The sequence below is a fragment of the Eretmochelys imbricata genome, chromosome 2 (genome assembly GCF_965152235.1).
Source record: "Eretmochelys imbricata isolate rEreImb1 chromosome 2, rEreImb1.hap1, whole genome shotgun sequence".
In the NCBI taxonomy this organism is placed as follows: domain Eukaryota; kingdom Metazoa; phylum Chordata; order Testudines; family Cheloniidae; genus Eretmochelys; species Eretmochelys imbricata.
In genome coordinates, this window is record NC_135573.1 from 186,212,445 (window position 1) to 186,230,356 (window position 17,912).

Here is a 17,912-nt window from a genome sequence, read left to right on the forward strand (position 1 = left end):
AGCAAAAGGCAGGCCAAGTGCGGGAGGGCGTCCCCAGGGAGGCGTGAGAGCTGTGGCGAGGACCGTGAGCTGTGAGGAAAGGCGGGCGGGCTGTGCGGGAGCTGCCCCTGCGGGGTGCGTGCAGGTGAGGCGCGGGAGCGGGCGTGCGGGCGGCAGCCCCGTCCTGGGCGGTGCGTTTCCCCTGGGGGTTTTGTGTCGGGGTGTGTGCGTGCAGTTTGTGAGGGCGTCATCTGAGGAGCGAGTGCGTGGTGAGAGGGGAGCGGGGGTGTATTTGTGGGGGGTGGGGAGGAGGCTTCGTCGCGGTGCGCGCGGGCCGGGGGTCGGGGGCTGCGGATGGTGGTGCGGGGCGTGAGCCTGGGTGTGTAGAGGCTGGGGTGCGAGGCCGGTGGTGCGTGCGTGCGTGCGTGCGTGTGCGCGTGCGTGAGCGCGTTGCGGAGCCGGTGTGGGGGCGGGGGGGGGGCGGCGTGGAGCAGGCAGGGCGGTGTCTGTGGGCTCGCTTAAAGGCAGGCAAAGCGGCAGGCAGCAGCGTCTACGGCCATACCACCCTGAACACGCCCGATCTCGTCTGATCTCGGAAGCTAAGCAGGGTCGGGCCTGGTTAGTACTTGGATGGGAGACCTCCTGGGAATACTGGGTGCTGTAGGCTTTTGCCGGCCCTCGCCACGCTCCCTGCCGCTGCCCGGCTGCAGGTCTCCCTCCGGCACAGGCTTTTGCCGCCTGGTCCTCGCTTGCTTCCGCAAAGGTCTCGCAGGCCGTAGCCACCTCGCCCGCCGCAGCCCAGGGCGAGGGCTTCGGGCGCCCGGCCCCGTGGCGTCTTTGTTTTTCTTACCAGCCGGCGCTCTTGCCCCCTTGGCAGCAGGTGTGGGAGGCCAGCTGGCCGAAGCGGCGGCAGGCGCCCCAAGGCCTGTCTGCCCTCGCGCTCCCTGCCCGCCGCTTCAGCTCCGCCGCTGGAGGCTGGGAGAAAGGAAAGCCAGAAGCCTTGCCGTGCGGCGCAGCCCGGGCCTTTGGGGTGGCTGGTTGAGGGAAGCCCTTTGCCAGCCTGCCTCCTTGGCAGCTGGCCCTTTGAAAGTGAGGGGAGGGAGGCAGCCGCTGGCCTTTTGGCCGGGAAGGCTGCCTGCGGGCCTGGAGCAGTCCCTGCCTCGGCTTCGGGGCCGGTAAGTGGGAAAGGTGGGTGCTGGTCGCCTCTGGGCTGGTCTCCCTGAGGAGGCGGCGGTGGCCCATCCTGCCTCCCCCGGGGCCTTGCGAAGCGGGAGACGGGGCAGGGGGAGGCCCCCGGGGGGCGCGTCCCGGGTTTCCCGGAGCGAGCAAAAGGCAGGCCAAGTGCGGGAGGGCGTCCCCAGGGAGGCGTGAGAGCTGTGGCGAGGACCGTGAGCTGTGAGGAAAGGCGGGCGGGCTGTGCGGGAGCTGCCCCTGCGGGGTGCGTGCAGGTGAGGCGCGGGAGCGGGCGTGCGGGCGGCAGCCCCGTCCAGGGCGGTGCGTTTCCCCTGGGGGTTTTGTGTCGGGGTGTGTGCGTGCAGTTTGTGAGGGCGTCATCTGAGGAGCGAGTGCGTGGTGAGAGGGGAGCGGGGGTGTATTTGTGGGGGGTGGGGAGGAGGCTTCGTCGCGGTGCGCGCGGGCCGGGGGTCGGGGGCTGCGGATGGTGGTGCGGGGCGTGAGCCTGGGTGTGTGGAGGCTGGGGTGCGAGGCCGGTGGTGCGTGCGTGCGTGCGTGCGTGTGCGCGTGCGTGAGCGCGTTGCGGAGCCGGTGTGGGGGCGGGGGGGGGGGCGGCGTGGAGCAGGCAGGGCGGTGTCTGTGGGCTCGCTTAAAGGCAGGCAAAGCGGCAGGCAGCAGCGTCTACGGCCATACCACCCTGAACACGCCCGATCTCGTCTGATCTCAGAAGCTAAGCAGGGTCGGGCCTGGTTAGTACTTGGATGGGAGACCTCCTGGGAATACTGGGTGCTGTAGGCTTTTGCCGGCCCTCGCCACGCTCCCTGCCGCTGCCCGGCTGCAGGTCTCCCTCCGGCACAGGCTTTTGCCGCCTGGTCCTCGCTTGCTTCCGCAAAGGTCTCGCAGGCCGTAGCCACCTCGCCCGCCGCAGCCCAGGGCGAGGGCTTCGGGCGCCCGGCCCCGTGGCGTCTTTGTTTTTCTTACCAGCCGGCGCTCTTGCCCCCTTGGCAGCAGGTGTGGGAGGCCAGCTGGCCGAAGCGGCGGCAGGCGCCCCAAGGCCTGTCTGCCCTCGCGCTCCCTGCCCGCCGCTTCAGCTCCGCCGCTGGAGGCTGGGAGAAAGGAAAGCCAGAAGCCTTGCCGTGCGGCGCAGCCCGGGCCTTTGGGGTGGCTGGTTGAGGGAAGCCCTTTGCCAGCCTGCCTCCTTGGCAGCTGGCCCTTTGAAAGTGAGGGGAGGGAGGCAGCCGCTGGCCTTTTGGCCGGGAAGGCTGCCTGCGGGCCTGGAGCAGTCCCTGCCTCGGCTTCGGGGCCGGTAAGTGGGAAAGGTGGGTGCTGGTCGCCTCTGGGCTGGTCTCCCTGAGGAGGCGGCGGTGGCCCATCCTGCCTCCCCCGGGGCCTTGCGAAGCGGGAGACGGGGCAGGGGGAGGCCCCCGGGGGGCGCGTCCCGGGTTTCCCGGAGCGAGCAAAAGGCAGGCCAAGTGCGGGAGGGCGTCCCCAGGGAGGCGTGAGAGCTGTGGCGAGGACCGTGAGCTGTGAGGAAAGGCGGGCGGGCTGTGCGGGAGCTGCCCCTGCGGGGTGCGTGCAGGTGAGGCGCGGGAGCGTGCGTGCGGGCGGCAGCCCCGTCCTGGGCGGTGCGTTTCCCCTGGGGGTTTTGTGTCGGGGTGTGTGCGTGCAGTTTGTGAGGGCGTCATCTGAGGAGCGAGTGCGTGGTGAGAGGGGAGCGGGGGTGTATTTGTGGGGGGTGGGGAGGAGGCTTCGTCGCGGTGCGCGCGGGCCGGGGGTCGGGGGCTGCGGATGGTGGTGCGGGGCGTGAGCCTGGGTGTGTAGAGGCTGGGGTGCGAGGCCGGTGGTGCGTGCGTGCGTGCGTGCGTGTGCGCGTGCGTGAGCGCGTTGCGGAGCCGGTGTGGGGGCGGGGGGGGGGCGGCGTGGAGCAGGCAGGGCGGTGTCTGTGGGCTCGCTTAAAGGCAGGCAAAGCGGCAGGCAGCAGCATCTACGGCCATACCACCCTGAACACGCCCGATCTCGTCTGATCTCGGAAGCTAAGCAGGGTCGGGCCTGGTTAGTACTTGGATGGGAGACCTCCTGGGAATACTGGGTGCTGTAGGCTTTTGCCGGCCCTCGCCACGCTCCCTGCCGCTGCCCGGCTGCAGGTCTCCCTCCGGCACAGGCTTTTGCCGCCTGGTCCTCGCTTGCTTCCGCAAAGGTCTCGCAGGCCGTAGCCACCTCGCCCGCCGCAGCCCAGGGCGAGGGCTTCGGGCGCCCGGCCCCGTGGCGTCTTTGTTTTTCTTACCAGCCGGCGCTCTTGCCCCCTTGGCAGCAGGTGTGGGAGGCCAGCTGGCCGAAGCGGCGGCAGGCGCCCCAAGGCCTGTCTGCCCTCGCGCTCCCTGCCCGCCGCTTCAGCTCCGCCGCTGGAGGCTGGGAGAAAGGAAAGCCAGAAGCCTTGCCGTGCGGCGCAGCCCGGGCCTTTGGGGTGGCTGGTTGAGGGAAGCCCTTTGCCAGCCTGCCTCCTTGGCAGCTGGCCCTTTGAAAGTGAGGCGAGGGAGGCAGCCGCTGGCCTTTTGGCCGGGAAGGCTGCCTGCGGGCCTGGAGCAGTCCCTGCCTCGGCTTCGGGGCCGGTAAGTGGGAAAGGTGGGTGCTGGTCGCCTCTGGGCTGGTCTCCCTGAGGAGGCGGCGGTGGCCCATCCTGCCTCCCCCGGGGCCTTGCGAAGCGGGAGACGGGGCAGGGGGAGGCCCCCGGGGGGCGCGTCCCGGGTTTCCCGGAGCGAGCAAAAGGCAGGCCAAGTGCGGGAGGGCGTCCCCAGGGAGGCGTGAGAGCTGTGGCGAGGACCGTGAGCTGTGAGGAAAGGCGGGCGGGCTGTGCGGGAGCTGCCCCTGCGGGGTGCGTGCAGGTGAGGCGCGGGAGCGGGCGTGCGGGCGGCAGCCCCGTCCAGGGCGGTGCGTTTCCCCTGGGGGTTTTGTGTCGGGGTGTGTGCGTGCAGTTTGTGAGGGCGTCATCTGAGGAGCGAGTGCGTGGTGAGAGGGGAGCGGGGGTGTATTTGTGGGGGGTGGGGAGGAGGCTTCGTCGCGGTGCGCGCGGGCCGGGGGTCGGGGGCTGCGGATGGTGGTGCGGGGCGTGAGCCTGGGTGTGTGGAGGCTGGGGTGCGAGGCCGGTGGTGCGTGCGTGCGTGCGTGCGTGTGCGCGTGCGTGAGCGCGTTGCGGAGCCGGTGTGGGGGCGGGGGGGGGGGGACGGCGTGGAGCAGGCAGGGCGGTGTCTGTGGGCTCGCTTAAAGGCAGGCAAAGCGGCAGGCAGCAGCGTCTACGGCCATACCACCCTGAACACGCCCGATCTCGTCTGATCTCAGAAGCTAAGCAGGGTCGGGCCTGGTTAGTACTTGGATGGGAGACCTCCTGGGAATACTGGGTGCTGTAGGCTTTTGCCGGCCCTCGCCACGCTCCCTGCCGCTGCCCGGCTGCAGGTCTCCCTCCGGCACAGGCTTTTGCCGCCTGGTCCTCGCTTGCTTCCGCAAAGGTCTCGCAGGCCGTAGCCACCTCGCCCGCCGCAGCCCAGGGCGAGGGCTTCGGGCGCCCGGCCCCGTGGCGTCTTTGTTTTTCTTACCAGCCGGCGCTCTTGCCCCCTTGGCAGCAGGTGTGGGAGGCCAGCTGGCCGAAGCGGCGGCAGGCGCCCCAAGGCCTGTCTGCCCTCGCGCTCCCTGCCCGCCGCTTCAGCTCCGCCGCTGGAGGCTGGGAGAAAGGAAAGCCAGAAGCCTTGCCGTGCGGCGCAGCCCGGGCCTTTGGGGTGGCTGGTTGAGGGAAGCCCTTTGCCAGCCTGCCTCCTTGGCAGCTGGCCCTTTGAAAGTGAGGCGAGGGAGGCAGCCGCTGGCCTTTTGGCCGGGAAGGCTGCCTGCGGGCCTGGAGCAGTCCCTGCCTCGGCTTCGGGGCCGGTAAGTGGGAAAGGTGGGTGCTGGTCGCCTCTGGGCTGGTCTCCCTGAGGAGGCGGCGGTGGCCCATCCTGCCTCCCCCGGGGCCTTGCGAAGCGGGAGACGGGGCAGGGGGAGGCCCCCGGGGGGCGCGTCCCGGGTTTCCCGGAGCGAGCAAAAGGCAGGCCAAGTGCGGGAGGGCGTCCCCAGGGAGGCGTGAGAGCTGTGGCGAGGACCGTGAGCTGTGAGGAAAGGCGGGCGGGCTGTGCGGGAGCTGCCCCTGCGGGGTGCGTGCAGGTGAGGCGCGGGAGCGGGCGTGCGGGCGGCAGCCCCGTCCTGGGCGGTGCGTTTCCCCTGGGGGTTTTGTGTCGGGGTGTGTGCGTGCAGTTTGTGAGGGCGTCATCTGAGGAGCGAGTGCGTGGTGAGAGGGGAGCGGGGGTGTATTTGTGGGGGGTGGGGAGGAGGCTTCGTCGCGGTGCGCGCGGGCCGGGGGTCGGGGGCTGCGGATGGTGGTGCGGGGCGTGAGCCTGGGTGTGTAGAGGCTGGGGTGCGAGGCCGGTGGTGCGTGCGTGCGTGCGTGCGTGTGCGCGTGCGTGAGCGCGTTGCGGAGCCGGTGTGGGGGCGGGGGGGGGGCGGCGTGGAGCAGGCAGGGCGGTGTCTGTGGGCTCGCTTAAAGGCAGGCAAAGCGGCAGGCAGCAGCGTCTACGGCCATACCACCCTGAACACGCCCGATCTCGTCTGATCTCGGAAGCTAAGCAGGGTCGGGCCTGGTTAGTACTTGGATGGGAGACCTCCTGGGAATACTGGGTGCTGTAGGCTTTTGCCGGCCCTCGCCACGCTCCCTGCCGCTGCCCGGCTGCAGGTCTCCCTCCGGCACAGGCTTTTGCCGCCTGGTCCTCGCTTGCTTCCGCAAAGGTCTCGCAGGCCGTAGCCACCTCGCCCGCCGCAGCCCAGGGCGAGGGCTTCGGGCGCCCGGCCCCGTGGCGTCTTTGTTTTTCTTACCAGCCGGCGCTCTTGCCCCCTTGGCAGCAGGTGTGGGAGGCCAGCTGGCCGAAGCGGCGGCAGGCGCCCCAAGGCCTGTCTGCCCTCGCGCTCCCTGCCCGCCGCTTCAGCTCCGCCGCTGGAGGCTGGGAGAAAGGAAAGCCAGAAGCCTTGCCGTGCGGCGCAGCCCGGGCCTTTGGGGTGGCTGGTTGAGGGAAGCCCTTTGCCAGCCTGCCTCCTTGGCAGCTGGCCCTTTGAAAGTGAGGGGAGGGAGGCAGCCGCTGGCCTTTTGGCCGGGAAGGCTGCCTGCGGGCCTGGAGCAGTCCCTGCCTCGGCTTCGGGGCCGGTAAGTGGGAAAGGTGGGTGCTGGTCGCCTCTGGGCTGGTCTCCCTGAGGAGGCGGCGGTGGCCCATCCTGCCTCCCCCGGGGCCTTGCGAAGCGGGAGACGGGGCAGGGGGAGGCCCCCGGGGGGCGCGTCCCGGGTTTCCCGGAGCGAGCAAAAGGCAGGCCAAGTGCGGGAGGGCGTCCCCAGGGAGGCGTGAGAGCTGTGGCGAGGACCGTGAGCTGTGAGGAAAGGCGGGCGGGCTGTGCGGGAGCTGCCCCTGCGGGGTGCGTGCAGGTGAGGCGCGGGAGCGGGCGTGCGGGCGGCAGCCCCGTCCTGGGCGGTGCGTTTCCCCTGGGGGTTTTGTGTCGGGGTGTGTGCGTGCAGTTTGTGAGGGCGTCATCTGAGGAGCGAGTGCGTGGTGAGAGGGGAGCGGGGGTGTATTTGTGGGGGGTGGGGAGGAGGCTTCGTCGCGGTGCGCGCGGGCCGGGGGTCGGGGGCTGCGGATGGTGGTGCGGGGCGTGAGCCTGGGTGTGTGGAGGCTGGGGTGCGAGGCCGGTGGTGCGTGCGTGCGTGCGTGCGTGTGCGCGTGCGTGAGCGCGTTGCGGAGCCGGTGTGGGGGCGGGGGGGGGGGCGGCGTGGTGCAGGCAGGGCGGTGTCTGTGGGCTCGCTTAAAGGCAGGCAAAGCGGCAGGCAGCAGCGTCTACGGCCATACCACCCTGAACACGCCCGATCTCGTCTGATCTCGGAAGCTAAGCAGGGTCGGGCCTGGTTAGTACTTGGATGGGAGACCTCCTGGGAATACTGGGTGCTGTAGGCTTTTGCCGGCCCTCGCCACGCTCCCTGCCGCTGCCCGGCTGCAGGTCTCCCTCCGGCACAGGCTTTTGCCGCCTGGTCCTCGCTTGCTTCCGCAAAGGTCTCGCAGGCCGTAGCCACCTCGCCCGCCGCAGCCCAGGGCGAGGGCTTCGGGCGCCCGGCCCCGTGGCGTCTTTGTTTTTCTTACCAGCCGGCGCTCTTGCCCCCTTGGCAGCAGGTGTGGGAGGCCAGCTGGCCGAAGCGGCGGCAGGCGCCCCAAGGCCTGTCTGCCCTCGCGCTCCCTGCCCGCCGCTTCAGCTCCGCCGCTGGAGGCTGGGAGAAAGGAAAGCCAGAAGCCTTGCCGTGCGGCGCAGCCCGGGCCTTTGGGGTGGCTGGTTGAGGGAAGCCCTTTGCCAGCCTGCCTCCTTGGCAGCTGGCCCTTTGAAAGTGAGGCGAGGGAGGCAGCCGCTGGCCTTTTGGCCGGGAAGGCTGCCTGCGGGCCTGGAGCAGTCCCTGCCTCGGCTTCGGGGCCGGTAAGTGGGAAAGGTGGGTGCTGGTCGCCTCTGGGCTGGTCTCCCTGAGGAGGCGGCGGTGGCCCATCCTGCCTCCCCCGGGGCCTTGCGAAGCGGGAGACGGGGCAGGGGGAGGCCCCCGGGGGGCGCGTCCCGGGTTTCCCGGAGCGAGCAAAAGGCAGGCCAAGTGCGGGAGGGCGTCCCCAGGGAGGCGTGAGAGCTGTGGCGAGGACCGTGAGCTGTGAGGAAAGGCGGGCGGGCTGTGCGGGAGCTGCCCCTGCGGGGTGCGTGCAGGTGAGGCGCGGGAGCGGGCGTGCGGGCGGCAGCCCCGTCCTGGGCGGTGCGTTTCCCCTGGGGGTTTTGTGTCGGGGTGTGTGCGTGCAGTTTGTGAGGGCGTCATCTGAGGAGCGAGTGCGTGGTGAGAGGGGAGCGGGGGTGTATTTGTGGGGGGTGGGGAGGAGGCTTCGTCGCGGTGCGCGCGGGCCGGGGGTCGGGGGCTGCGGATGGTGGTGCGGGGCGTGAGCCTGGGTGTGTAGAGGCTGGGGTGCGAGGCCGGTGGTGCGTGCGTGCGTGCGTGCGTGTGCGCGTGCGTGAGCGCGTTGCGGAGCCGGTGTGGGGGCGGGGGGGGGGCGGCGTGGAGCAGGCAGGGCGGTGTCTGTGGGCTCGCTTAAAGGCAGGCAAAGCGGCAGGCAGCAGCGTCTACGGCCATACCACCCTGAACACGCCCGATCTCGTCTGATCTCGGAAGCTAAGCAGGGTCGGGCCTGGTTAGTACTTGGATGGGAGACCTCCTGGGAATACTGGGTGCTGTAGGCTTTTGCCGGCCCTCGCCACGCTCCCTGCCGCTGCCCGGCTGCAGGTCTCCCTCCGGCACAGGCTTTTGCCGCCTGGTCCTCGCTTGCTTCCGCAAAGGTCTCGCAGGCCGTAGCCACCTCGCCCGCCGCAGCCCAGGGCGAGGGCTTCGGGCGCCCGGCCCCGTGGCGTCTTTGTTTTTCTTACCAGCCGGCGCTCTTGCCCCCTTGGCAGCAGGTGTGGGAGGCCAGCTGGCCGAAGCGGCGGCAGGCGCCCCAAGGCCTGTCTGCCCTCGCGCTCCCTGCCCGCCGCTTCAGCTCCGCCGCTGGAGGCTGGGAGAAAGGAAAGCCAGAAGCCTTGCCGTGCGGCGCAGCCCGGGCCTTTGGGGTGGCTGGTTGAGGGAAGCCCTTTGCCAGCCTGCCTCCTTGGCAGCTGGCCCTTTGAAAGTGAGGGGAGGGAGGCAGCCGCTGGCCTTTTGGCCGGGAAGGCTGCCTGCGGGCCTGGAGCAGTCCCTGCCTCGGCTTCGGGGCCGGTAAGTGGGAAAGGTGGGTGCTGGTCGCCTCTGGGCTGGTCTCCCTGAGGAGGCGGCGGTGGCCCATCCTGCCTCCCCCGGGGCCTTGCGAAGCGGGAGACGGGGCAGGGGGAGGCCCCCGGGGGGCGCGTCCCGGGTTTCCCGGAGCGAGCAAAAGGCAGGCCAAGTGCGGGAGGGCGTCCCCAGGGAGGCGTGAGAGCTGTGGCGAGGACCGTGAGCTGTGAGGAAAGGCGGGCGGGCTGTGCGGGAGCTGCCCCTGCGGGGTGCGTGCAGGTGAGGCGCGGGAGCGGGCGTGCGGGCGGCAGCCCCGTCCTGGGCGGTGCGTTTCCCCTGGGGGTTTTGTGTCGGGGTGTGTGCGTGCAGTTTGTGAGGGCGTCATCTGAGGAGCGAGTGCGTGGTGAGAGGGGAGCGGGGGTGTATTTGTGGGGGGTGGGGAGGAGGCTTCGTCGCGGTGCGCGCGGGCCGGGGGTCGGGGGCTGCGGATGGTGGTGCGGGGCGTGAGCCTGGGTGTGTGGAGGCTGGGGTGCGAGGCCGGTGGTGCGTGCGTGCGTGCGTGCGTGTGCGCGTGCGTGAGCGCGTTGCGGAGCCGGTGTGGGGGCGGGGGGGGGGGGCGGCGTGGTGCAGGCAGGGCGGTGTCTGTGGGCTCGCTTAAAGGCAGGCAAAGCGGCAGGCAGCAGCGTCTACGGCCATACCACCCTGAACACGCCCGATCTCGTCTGATCTCGGAAGCTAAGCAGGGTCGGGCCTGGTTAGTACTTGGATGGGAGACCTCCTGGGAATACTGGGTGCTGTAGGCTTTTGCCGGCCCTCGCCACGCTCCCTGCCGCTGCCCGGCTGCAGGTCTCCCTCCGGCACAGGCTTTTGCCGCCTGGTCCTCGCTTGCTTCCGCAAAGGTCTCGCAGGCCGTAGCCACCTCGCCCGCCGCAGCCCAGGGCGAGGGCTTCGGGCGCCCGGCCCCGTGGCGTCTTTGTTTTTCTTACCAGCCGGCGCTCTTGCCCCCTTGGCAGCAGGTGTGGGAGGCCAGCTGGCCGAAGCGGCGGCAGGCGCCCCAAGGCCTGTCTGCCCTCGCGCTCCCTGCCCGCCGCTTCAGCTCCGCCGCTGGAGGCTGGGAGAAAGGAAAGCCAGAAGCCTTGCCGTGCGGCGCAGCCCGGGCCTTTGGGGTGGCTGGTTGAGGGAAGCCCTTTGCCAGCCTGCCTCCTTGGCAGCTGGCCCTTTGAAAGTGAGGCGAGGGAGGCAGCCGCTGGCCTTTTGGCCGGGAAGGCTGCCTGCGGGCCTGGAGCAGTCCCTGCCTCGGCTTCGGGGCCGGTAAGTGGGAAAGGTGGGTGCTGGTCGCCTCTGGGCTGGTCTCCCTGAGGAGGCGGCGGTGGCCCATCCTGCCTCCCCCGGGGCCTTGCGAAGCGGGAGACGGGGCAGGGGGAGGCCCCCGGGGGGCGCGTCCCGGGTTTCCCGGAGCGAGCAAAAGGCAGGCCAAGTGCGGGAGGGCGTCCCCAGGGAGGCGTGAGAGCTGTGGCGAGGACCGTGAGCTGTGAGGAAAGGCGGGCGGGCTGTGCGGGAGCTGCCCCTGCGGGGTGCGTGCAGGTGAGGCGCGGGAGCGGGCGTGCGGGCGGCAGCCCCGTCCAGGGCGGTGCGTTTCCCCTGGGGGTTTTGTGTCGGGGTGTGTGCGTGCAGTTTGTGAGGGCGTCATCTGAGGAGCGAGTGCGTGGTGAGAGGGGAGCGGGGGTGTATTTGTGGGGGGTGGGGAGGAGGCTTCGTCGCGGTGCGCGCGGGCCGGGGGTCGGGGGCTGCGGATGGTGGTGCGGGGCGTGAGCCTGGGTGTGTAGAGGCTGGGGTGCGAGGCCGGTGGTGCGTGCGTGCGTGCGTGCGTGTGCGCGTGCGTGAGCGCGTTGCGGAGCCGGTGTGGGGGCGGGGGGGGGGCGGCGTGGAGCAGGCAGGGCGGTGTCTGTGGGCTCGCTTAAAGGCAGGCAAAGCGGCAGGCAGCAGCATCTACGGCCATACCACCCTGAACACGCCCGATCTCGTCTGATCTCGGAAGCTAAGCAGGGTCGGGCCTGGTTAGTACTTGGATGGGAGACCTCCTGGGAATACTGGGTGCTGTAGGCTTTTGCCGGCCCTCGCCACGCTCCCTGCCGCTGCCCGGCTGCAGGTCTCCCTCCGGCACAGGCTTTTGCCGCCTGGTCCTCGCTTGCTTCCGCAAAGGTCTCGCAGGCCGTAGCCACCTCGCCCGCCGCAGCCCAGGGCGAGGGCTTCGGGCGCCCGGCCCCGTGGCGTCTTTGTTTTTCTTACCAGCCGGCGCTCTTGCCCCCTTGGCAGCAGGTGTGGGAGGCCAGCTGGCCGAAGCGGCGGCAGGCGCCCCAAGGCCTGTCTGCCCTCGCGCTCCCTGCCCGCCGCTTCAGCTCCGCCGCTGGAGGCTGGGAGAAAGGAAAGCCAGAAGCCTTGCCGTGCGGCGCAGCCCGGGCCTTTGGGGTGGCTGGTTGAGGGAAGCCCTTTGCCAGCCTGCCTCCTTGGCAGCTGGCCCTTTGAAAGTGAGGCGAGGGAGGCAGCCGCTGGCCTTTTGGCCGGGAAGGCTGCCTGCGGGCCTGGAGCAGTCCCTGCCTCGGCTTCGGGGCCGGTAAGTGGGAAAGGTGGGTGCTGGTCGCCTCTGGGCTGGTCTCCCTGAGGAGGCGGCGGTGGCCCATCCTGCCTCCCCCGGGGCCTTGCGAAGCGGGAGACGGGGCAGGGGGAGGCCCCCGGGGGGCGCGTCCCGGGTTTCCCGGAGCGAGCAAAAGGCAGGCCAAGTGCGGGAGGGCGTCCCCAGGGAGGCGTGAGAGCTGTGGCGAGGACCGTGAGCTGTGAGGAAAGGCGGGCGGGCTGTGCGGGAGCTGCCCCTGCGGGGTGCGTGCAGGTGAGGCGCGGGAGCGGGCGTGCGGGCGGCAGCCCCGTCCTGGGCGGTGCGTTTCCCCTGGGGGTTTTGTGTCGGGGTGTGTGCGTGCAGTTTGTGAGGGCGTCATCTGAGGAGCGAGTGCGTGGTGAGAGGGGAGCGGGGGTGTATTTGTGGGGGGTGGGGAGGAGGCTTCGTCGCGGTGCGCGCGGGCCGGGGGTCGGGGGCTGCGGATGGTGGTGCGGGGCGTGAGCCTGGGTGTGTAGAGGCTGGGGTGCGAGGCCGGTGGTGCGTGCGTGCGTGCGTGCGTGTGCGCGTGCGTGAGCGCGTTGCGGAGCCGGTGTGGGGGCGGGGGGGGGGCGGCGTGGAGCAGGCAGGGCGGTGTCTGTGGGCTCGCTTAAAGGCAGGCAAAGCGGCAGGCAGCAGCGTCTACGGCCATACCACCCTGAACACGCCTGATCTCGTCTGATCTCGGAAGCTAAGCAGGGTCGGGCCTGGTTAGTACTTGGATGGGAGACCTCTTGGGAATACTGGGTGCTGTAGGCTTTTGCCGGCCCTCGCCACGCTCCCTGCCGCTGCCCGGCTGCAGGTCTCCCTCCGGCACAGGCTTTTGCCGCCTGGTCCTCGCTTGCTTCCGCAAAGGTCTCGCAGGCCGTAGCCACCTCGCCCGCCGCAGCCCAGGGCGAGGGCTTCGGGCGCCCGGCCCCGTGGCGTCTTTGTTTTTCTTACCAGCCGGCGCTCTTGCCCCCTTGGCAGCAGGTGTGGGAGGCCAGCTGGCCGAAGCGGCGGCAGGCGCCCCAAGGCCTGTCTGCCCTCGCGCTCCCTGCCCGCCGCTTCAGCTCCGCCGCTGGAGGCTGGGAGAAAGGAAAGCCAGAAGCCTTGCCGTGCGGCGCAGCCCGGGCCTTTGGGGTGGCTGGTTGAGGGAAGCCCTTTGCCAGCCTGCCTCCTTGGCAGCTGGCCCTTTGAAAGTGAGGGGAGGGAGGCAGCCGCTGGCCTTTTGGCCGGGAAGGCTGCCTGCGGGCCTGGAGCAGTCCCTGCCTCGGCTTCGGGGCCGGTAAGTGGGAAAGGTGGGTGCTGGTCGCCTCTGGGCTGGTCTCCCTGAGGAGGCGGCGGTGGCCCATCCTGCCTCCCCCGGGGCCTTGCGAAGCGGGAGACGGGGCAGGGGGAGGCCCCCGGGGGGCGCGTCCCGGGTTTCCCGGAGCGAGCAAAAGGCAGGCCAAGTGCGGGAGGGCGTCCCCAGGGAGGCGTGAGAGCTGTGGCGAGGACCGTGAGCTGTGAGGAAAGGCGGGCGGGCTGTGCGGGAGCTGCCCCTGCGGGGTGCGTGCAGGTGAGGCGCGGGAGCGGGCGTGCGGGCGGCAGCCCCGTCCAGGGCGGTGCGTTTCCCCTGGGGGTTTTGTGTCGGGGTGTGTGCGTGCAGTTTGTGAGGGCGTCATCTGAGGAGCGAGTGCGTGGTGAGAGGGGAGCGGGGGTGTATTTGTGGGGGGTGGGGAGGAGGCTTCGTCGCGGTGCGCGCGGGCCGGGGGTCGGGGGCTGCGGATGGTGGTGCGGGGCGTGAGCCTGGGTGTGTGGAGGCTGGGGTGCGAGGCCGGTGGTGCGTGCGTGCGTGCGTGTGCGCGTGCGTGAGCGCGTTGCGGAGCCGGTGTGGGGGCGGGGGGGGGGGCGGCGTGGAGCAGGCAGGGCGGTGTCTGTGGGCTCGCTTAAAGGCAGGCAAAGCGGCAGGCAGCAGCGTCTACGGCCATACCACCCTGAACACGCCCGATCTCGTCTGATCTCAGAAGCTAAGCAGGGTCGGGCCTGGTTAGTACTTGGATGGGAGACCTCCTGGGAATACTGGGTGCTGTAGGCTTTTGCCGGCCCTCGCCACGCTCCCTGCCGCTGCCCGGCTGCAGGTCTCCCTCCGGCACAGGCTTTTGCCGCCTGGTCCTCGCTTGCTTCCGCAAAGGTCTCGCAGGCCGTAGCCACCTCGCCCGCCGCAGCCCAGGGCGAGGGCTTCGGGCGCCCGGCCCCGTGGCGTCTTTGTTTTTCTTACCAGCCGGCGCTCTTGCCCCCTTGGCAGCAGGTGTGGGAGGCCAGCTGGCCGAAGCGGCGGCAGGCGCCCCAAGGCCTGTCTGCCCTCGCGCTCCCTGCCCGCCGCTTCAGCTCCGCCGCTGGAGGCTGGGAGAAAGGAAAGCCAGAAGCCTTGCCGTGCGGCGCAGCCCGGGCCTTTGGGGTGGCTGGTTGAGGGAAGCCCTTTGCCAGCCTGCCTCCTTGGCAGCTGGCCCTTTGAAAGTGAGGGGAGGGAGGCAGCCGCTGGCCTTTTGGCCGGGAAGGCTGCCTGCGGGCCTGGAGCAGTCCCTGCCTCGGCTTCGGGGCCGGTAAGTGGGAAAGGTGGGTGCTGGTCGCCTCTGGGCTGGTCTCCCTGAGGAGGCGGCGGTGGCCCATCCTGCCTCCCCCGGGGCCTTGCGAAGCGGGAGACGGGGCAGGGGGAGGCCCCCGGGGGGCGCGTCCCGGGTTTCCCGGAGCGAGCAAAAGGCAGGCCAAGTGCGGGAGGGCGTCCCCAGGGAGGCGTGAGAGCTGTGGCGAGGACCGTGAGCTGTGAGGAAAGGCGGGCGGGCTGTGCGGGAGCTGCCCCTGCGGGGTGCGTGCAGGTGAGGCGCGGGAGCGGGCGTGCGGGCGGCAGCCCCGTCCTGGGCGGTGCGTTTCCCCTGGGGGTTTTGTGTCGGGGTGTGTGCGTGCAGTTTGTGAGGGCGTCATCTGAGGAGCGAGTGCGTGGTGAGAGGGGAGCGGGGGTGTATTTGTGGGGGGTGGGGAGGAGGCTTCGTCGCGGTGCGCGCGGGCCGGGGGTCGGGGGCTGCGGATGGTGGTGCGGGGCGTGAGCCTGGGTGTGTAGAGGCTGGGGTGCGAGGCCGGTGGTGCGTGCGTGCGTGCGTGCGTGTGCGCGTGCGTGAGCGCGTTGCGGAGCCGGTGTGGGGGCGGGGGGGGGGCGGCGTGGAGCAGGCAGGGCGGTGTCTGTGGGCTCGCTTAAAGGCAGGCAAAGCGGCAGGCAGCAGCATCTACGGCCATACCACCCTGAACACGCCCGATCTCGTCTGATCTCGGAAGCTAAGCAGGGTCGGGCCTGGTTAGTACTTGGATGGGAGACCTCCTGGGAATACTGGGTGCTGTAGGCTTTTGCCGGCCCTCGCCACGCTCCCTGCCGCTGCCCGGCTGCAGGTCTCCCTCCGGCACAGGCTTTTGCCGCCTGGTCCTCGCTTGCTTCCGCAAAGGTCTCGCAGGCCGTAGCCACCTCGCCCGCCGCAGCCCAGGGCGAGGGCTTCGGGCGCCCGGCCCCGTGGCGTCTTTGTTTTTCTTACCAGCCGGCGCTCTTGCCCCCTTGGCAGCAGGTGTGGGAGGCCAGCTGGCCGAAGCGGCGGCAGGCGCCCCAAGGCCTGTCTGCCCTCGCGCTCCCTGCCCGCCGCTTCAGCTCCGCCGCTGGAGGCTGGGAGAAAGGAAAGCCAGAAGCCTTGCCGTGCGGCGCAGCCCGGGCCTTTGGGGTGGCTGGTTGAGGGAAGCCCTTTGCCAGCCTGCCTCCTTGGCAGCTGGCCCTTTGAAAGTGAGGCGAGGGAGGCAGCCGCTGGCCTTTTGGCCGGGAAGGCTGCCTGCGGGCCTGGAGCAGTCCCTGCCTCGGCTTCGGGGCCGGTAAGTGGGAAAGGTGGGTGCTGGTCGCCTCTGGGCTGGTCTCCCTGAGGAGGCGGCGGTGGCCCATCCTGCCTCCCCCGGGGCCTTGCGAAGCGGGAGACGGGGCAGGGGGAGGCCCCCGGGGGGCGCGTCCCGGGTTTCCCGGAGCGAGCAAAAGGCAGGCCAAGTGCGGGAGGGCGTCCCCAGGGAGGCGTGAGAGCTGTGGCGAGGACCGTGAGCTGTGAGGAAAGGCGGGCGGGCTGTGCGGGAGCTGCCCCTGCGGGGTGCGTGCAGGTGAGGCGCGGGAGCGGGCGTGCGGGCGGCAGCCCCGTCCTGGGCGGTGCGTTTCCCCTGGGGGTTTTGTGTCGGGGTGTGTGCGTGCAGTTTGTGAGGGCGTCATCTGAGGAGCGAGTGCGTGGTGAGAGGGGAGCGGGGGTGTATTTGTGGGGGGTGGGGAGGAGGCTTCGTCGCGGTGCGCGCGGGCCGGGGGTCGGGGGCTGCGGATGGTGGTGCGGGGCGTGAGCCTGGGTGTGTGGAGGCTGGGGTGCGAGGCCGGTGGTGCGTGCGTGCGTGCGTGCGTGTGCGCGTGCGTGAGCGCGTTGCGGAGCCGGTGTGGGGGCGGGGGGGGGGGCGGCGTGGTGCAGGCAGGGCGGTGTCTGTGGGCTCGCTTAAAGGCAGGCAAAGCGGCAGGCAGCAGCGTCTACGGCCATACCACCCTGAACACGCCCGATCTCGTCTGATCTCGGAAGCTAAGCAGGGTCGGGCCTGGTTAGTACTTGGATGGGAGACCTCCTGGGAATACTGGGTGCTGTAGGCTTTTGCCGGCCCTCGCCACGCTCCCTGCCGCTGCCCGGCTGCAGGTCTCCCTCCGGCACAGGCTTTTGCCGCCTGGTCCTCGCTTGCTTCCGCAAAGGTCTCGCAGGCCGTAGCCACCTCGCCCGCCGCAGCCCAGGGCGAGGGCTTCGGGCGCCCGGCCCCGTGGCGTCTTTGTTTTTCTTACCAGCCGGCGCTCTTGCCCCCTTGGCAGCAGGTGTGGGAGGCCAGCTGGCCGAAGCGGCGGCAGGCGCCCCAAGGCCTGTCTGCCCTCGCGCTCCCTGCCCGCCGCTTCAGCTCCGCCGCTGGAGGCTGGGAGAAAGGAAAGCCAGAAGCCTTGCCGTGCGGCGCAGCCCGGGCCTTTGGGGTGGCTGGTTGAGGGAAGCCCTTTGCCAGCCTGCCTCCTTGGCAGCTGGCCCTTTGAAAGTGAGGCGAGGGAGGCAGCCGCTGGCCTTTTGGCCGGGAAGGCTGCCTGCGGGCCTGGAGCAGTCCCTGCCTCGGCTTCGGGGCCGGTAAGTGGGAAAGGTGGGTGCTGGTCGCCTCTGGGCTGGTCTCCCTGAGGAGGCGGCGGTGGCCCATCCTGCCTCCCCCGGGGCCTTGCGAAGCGGGAGACGGGGCAGGGGGAGGCCCCCGGGGGGCGCGTCCCGGGTTTCCCGGAGCGAGCAAAAGGCAGGCCAAGTGCGGGAGGGCGTCCCCAGGGAGGCGTGAGAGCTGTGGCGAGGACCGTGAGCTGTGAGGAAAGGCGGGCGGGCTGTGCGGGAGCTGCCCCTGCGGGGTGCGTGCAGGTGAGGCGCGGGAGCGGGCGTGCGGGCGGCAGCCCCGTCCAGGGCGGTGCGTTTCCCCTGGGGGTTTTGTGTCGGGGTGTGTGCGTGCAGTTTGTGAGGGCGTCATCTGAGGAGCGAGTGCGTGGTGAGAGGGGAGCGGGGGTGTATTTGTGGGGGGTGGGGAGGAGGCTTCGTCGCGGTGCGCGCGGGCCGGGGGTCGGGGGCTGCGGATGGTGGTGCGGGGCGTGAGCCTGGGTGTGTAGAGGCTGGGGTGCGAGGCCGGTGGTGCGTGCGTGCGTGCGTGCGTGTGCGCGTGCGTGAGCGCGTTGCGGAGCCGGTGTGGGGGCGGGGGGGGGGCGGCATGGAGCAGGCAGGGCGGTGTCTGTGGGCTCGCTTAAAGGAAGGCAAAGCGGCAGGCAGCAGCATCTACGGCCATACCACCCTGAACACGCCCGATCTCGTCTGATCTCGGAAGCTAAGCAGGGTCGGGCCTGGTTAGTACTTGGATGGGAGACCTCCTGGGAATACTGGGTGCTGTAGGCTTTTGCCGGCCCTCGCCACGCTCCCTGCCGCTGCCCGGCTGCAGGTCTCCCTCCGGCACAGGCTTTTGCCGCCTGGTCCTCGCTTGCTTCCGCAAAGGTCTCGCAGGCCGTAGCCACCTCGCCCGCCGCAGCCCAGGGCGAGGGCTTCGGGCGCCCGGCCCCGTGGCGTCTTTGTTTTTCTTACCAGCCGGCGCTCTTGCCCCCTTGGCAGCAGGTGTGGGAGGCCAGCTGGCCGAAGCGGCGGCAGGCGCCCCAAGGCCTGTCTGCCCTCGCGCTCCCTGCCCGCCGCTTCAGCTCCGCCGCTGGAGGCTGGGAGAAAGGAA

The 17,912-nt window shown here is 70.9% G+C and overlaps 14 non-coding genes across 14 annotated transcripts; all 14 read left to right on the forward strand.

Annotated features, from left to right (window-relative positions):
• Positions 1-527: 527 nt before the first annotated feature.
• Positions 528-646, forward strand: LOC144261758 (5S ribosomal RNA). The gene has a single exon (XR_013345450.1). It is a non-coding gene; the product is annotated as a 5S ribosomal RNA (ribosomal RNA).
• A 1,185-nt stretch (positions 647-1,831) lies between these two features.
• On the forward strand, positions 1,832-1,950 carry LOC144261639 (5S ribosomal RNA). Its single transcript, XR_013345351.1, has one exon. It is a non-coding gene; the product is annotated as a 5S ribosomal RNA (ribosomal RNA).
• Positions 1,951-3,134: 1,184 nt separating this feature from the next.
• LOC144261769 (5S ribosomal RNA) lies at positions 3,135-3,253 on the forward strand. Its single transcript, XR_013345461.1, has one exon. It is a non-coding gene; the product is annotated as a 5S ribosomal RNA (ribosomal RNA).
• Positions 3,254-4,440: 1,187 nt separating this feature from the next.
• On the forward strand, positions 4,441-4,559 carry LOC144261640 (5S ribosomal RNA). Its single transcript, XR_013345352.1, has one exon. It is a non-coding gene; the product is annotated as a 5S ribosomal RNA (ribosomal RNA).
• A 1,184-nt stretch (positions 4,560-5,743) lies between these two features.
• LOC144261759 (5S ribosomal RNA) lies at positions 5,744-5,862 on the forward strand. The gene has a single exon (XR_013345451.1). It is a non-coding gene; the product is annotated as a 5S ribosomal RNA (ribosomal RNA).
• A 1,185-nt stretch (positions 5,863-7,047) lies between these two features.
• LOC144261761 (5S ribosomal RNA) lies at positions 7,048-7,166 on the forward strand. The gene has a single exon (XR_013345453.1). It is a non-coding gene; the product is annotated as a 5S ribosomal RNA (ribosomal RNA).
• Positions 7,167-8,350: 1,184 nt separating this feature from the next.
• On the forward strand, positions 8,351-8,469 carry LOC144261762 (5S ribosomal RNA). The gene has a single exon (XR_013345454.1). It is a non-coding gene; the product is annotated as a 5S ribosomal RNA (ribosomal RNA).
• A 1,186-nt stretch (positions 8,470-9,655) lies between these two features.
• Positions 9,656-9,774, forward strand: LOC144261763 (5S ribosomal RNA). Its single transcript, XR_013345455.1, has one exon. It is a non-coding gene; the product is annotated as a 5S ribosomal RNA (ribosomal RNA).
• A 1,184-nt stretch (positions 9,775-10,958) lies between these two features.
• On the forward strand, positions 10,959-11,077 carry LOC144261770 (5S ribosomal RNA). The gene has a single exon (XR_013345462.1). It is a non-coding gene; the product is annotated as a 5S ribosomal RNA (ribosomal RNA).
• Positions 11,078-12,261: 1,184 nt separating this feature from the next.
• LOC144261630 (5S ribosomal RNA) lies at positions 12,262-12,380 on the forward strand. Its single transcript, XR_013345342.1, has one exon. It is a non-coding gene; the product is annotated as a 5S ribosomal RNA (ribosomal RNA).
• Positions 12,381-13,561: 1,181 nt separating this feature from the next.
• On the forward strand, positions 13,562-13,680 carry LOC144261641 (5S ribosomal RNA). Its single transcript, XR_013345353.1, has one exon. It is a non-coding gene; the product is annotated as a 5S ribosomal RNA (ribosomal RNA).
• Positions 13,681-14,864: 1,184 nt separating this feature from the next.
• On the forward strand, positions 14,865-14,983 carry LOC144261772 (5S ribosomal RNA). The gene has a single exon (XR_013345464.1). It is a non-coding gene; the product is annotated as a 5S ribosomal RNA (ribosomal RNA).
• Positions 14,984-16,168: 1,185 nt separating this feature from the next.
• Positions 16,169-16,287, forward strand: LOC144261764 (5S ribosomal RNA). The gene has a single exon (XR_013345456.1). It is a non-coding gene; the product is annotated as a 5S ribosomal RNA (ribosomal RNA).
• A 1,184-nt stretch (positions 16,288-17,471) lies between these two features.
• On the forward strand, positions 17,472-17,590 carry LOC144261773 (5S ribosomal RNA). The gene has a single exon (XR_013345465.1). It is a non-coding gene; the product is annotated as a 5S ribosomal RNA (ribosomal RNA).
• The last annotated feature ends 322 nt before the right edge of the window (positions 17,591-17,912 follow it).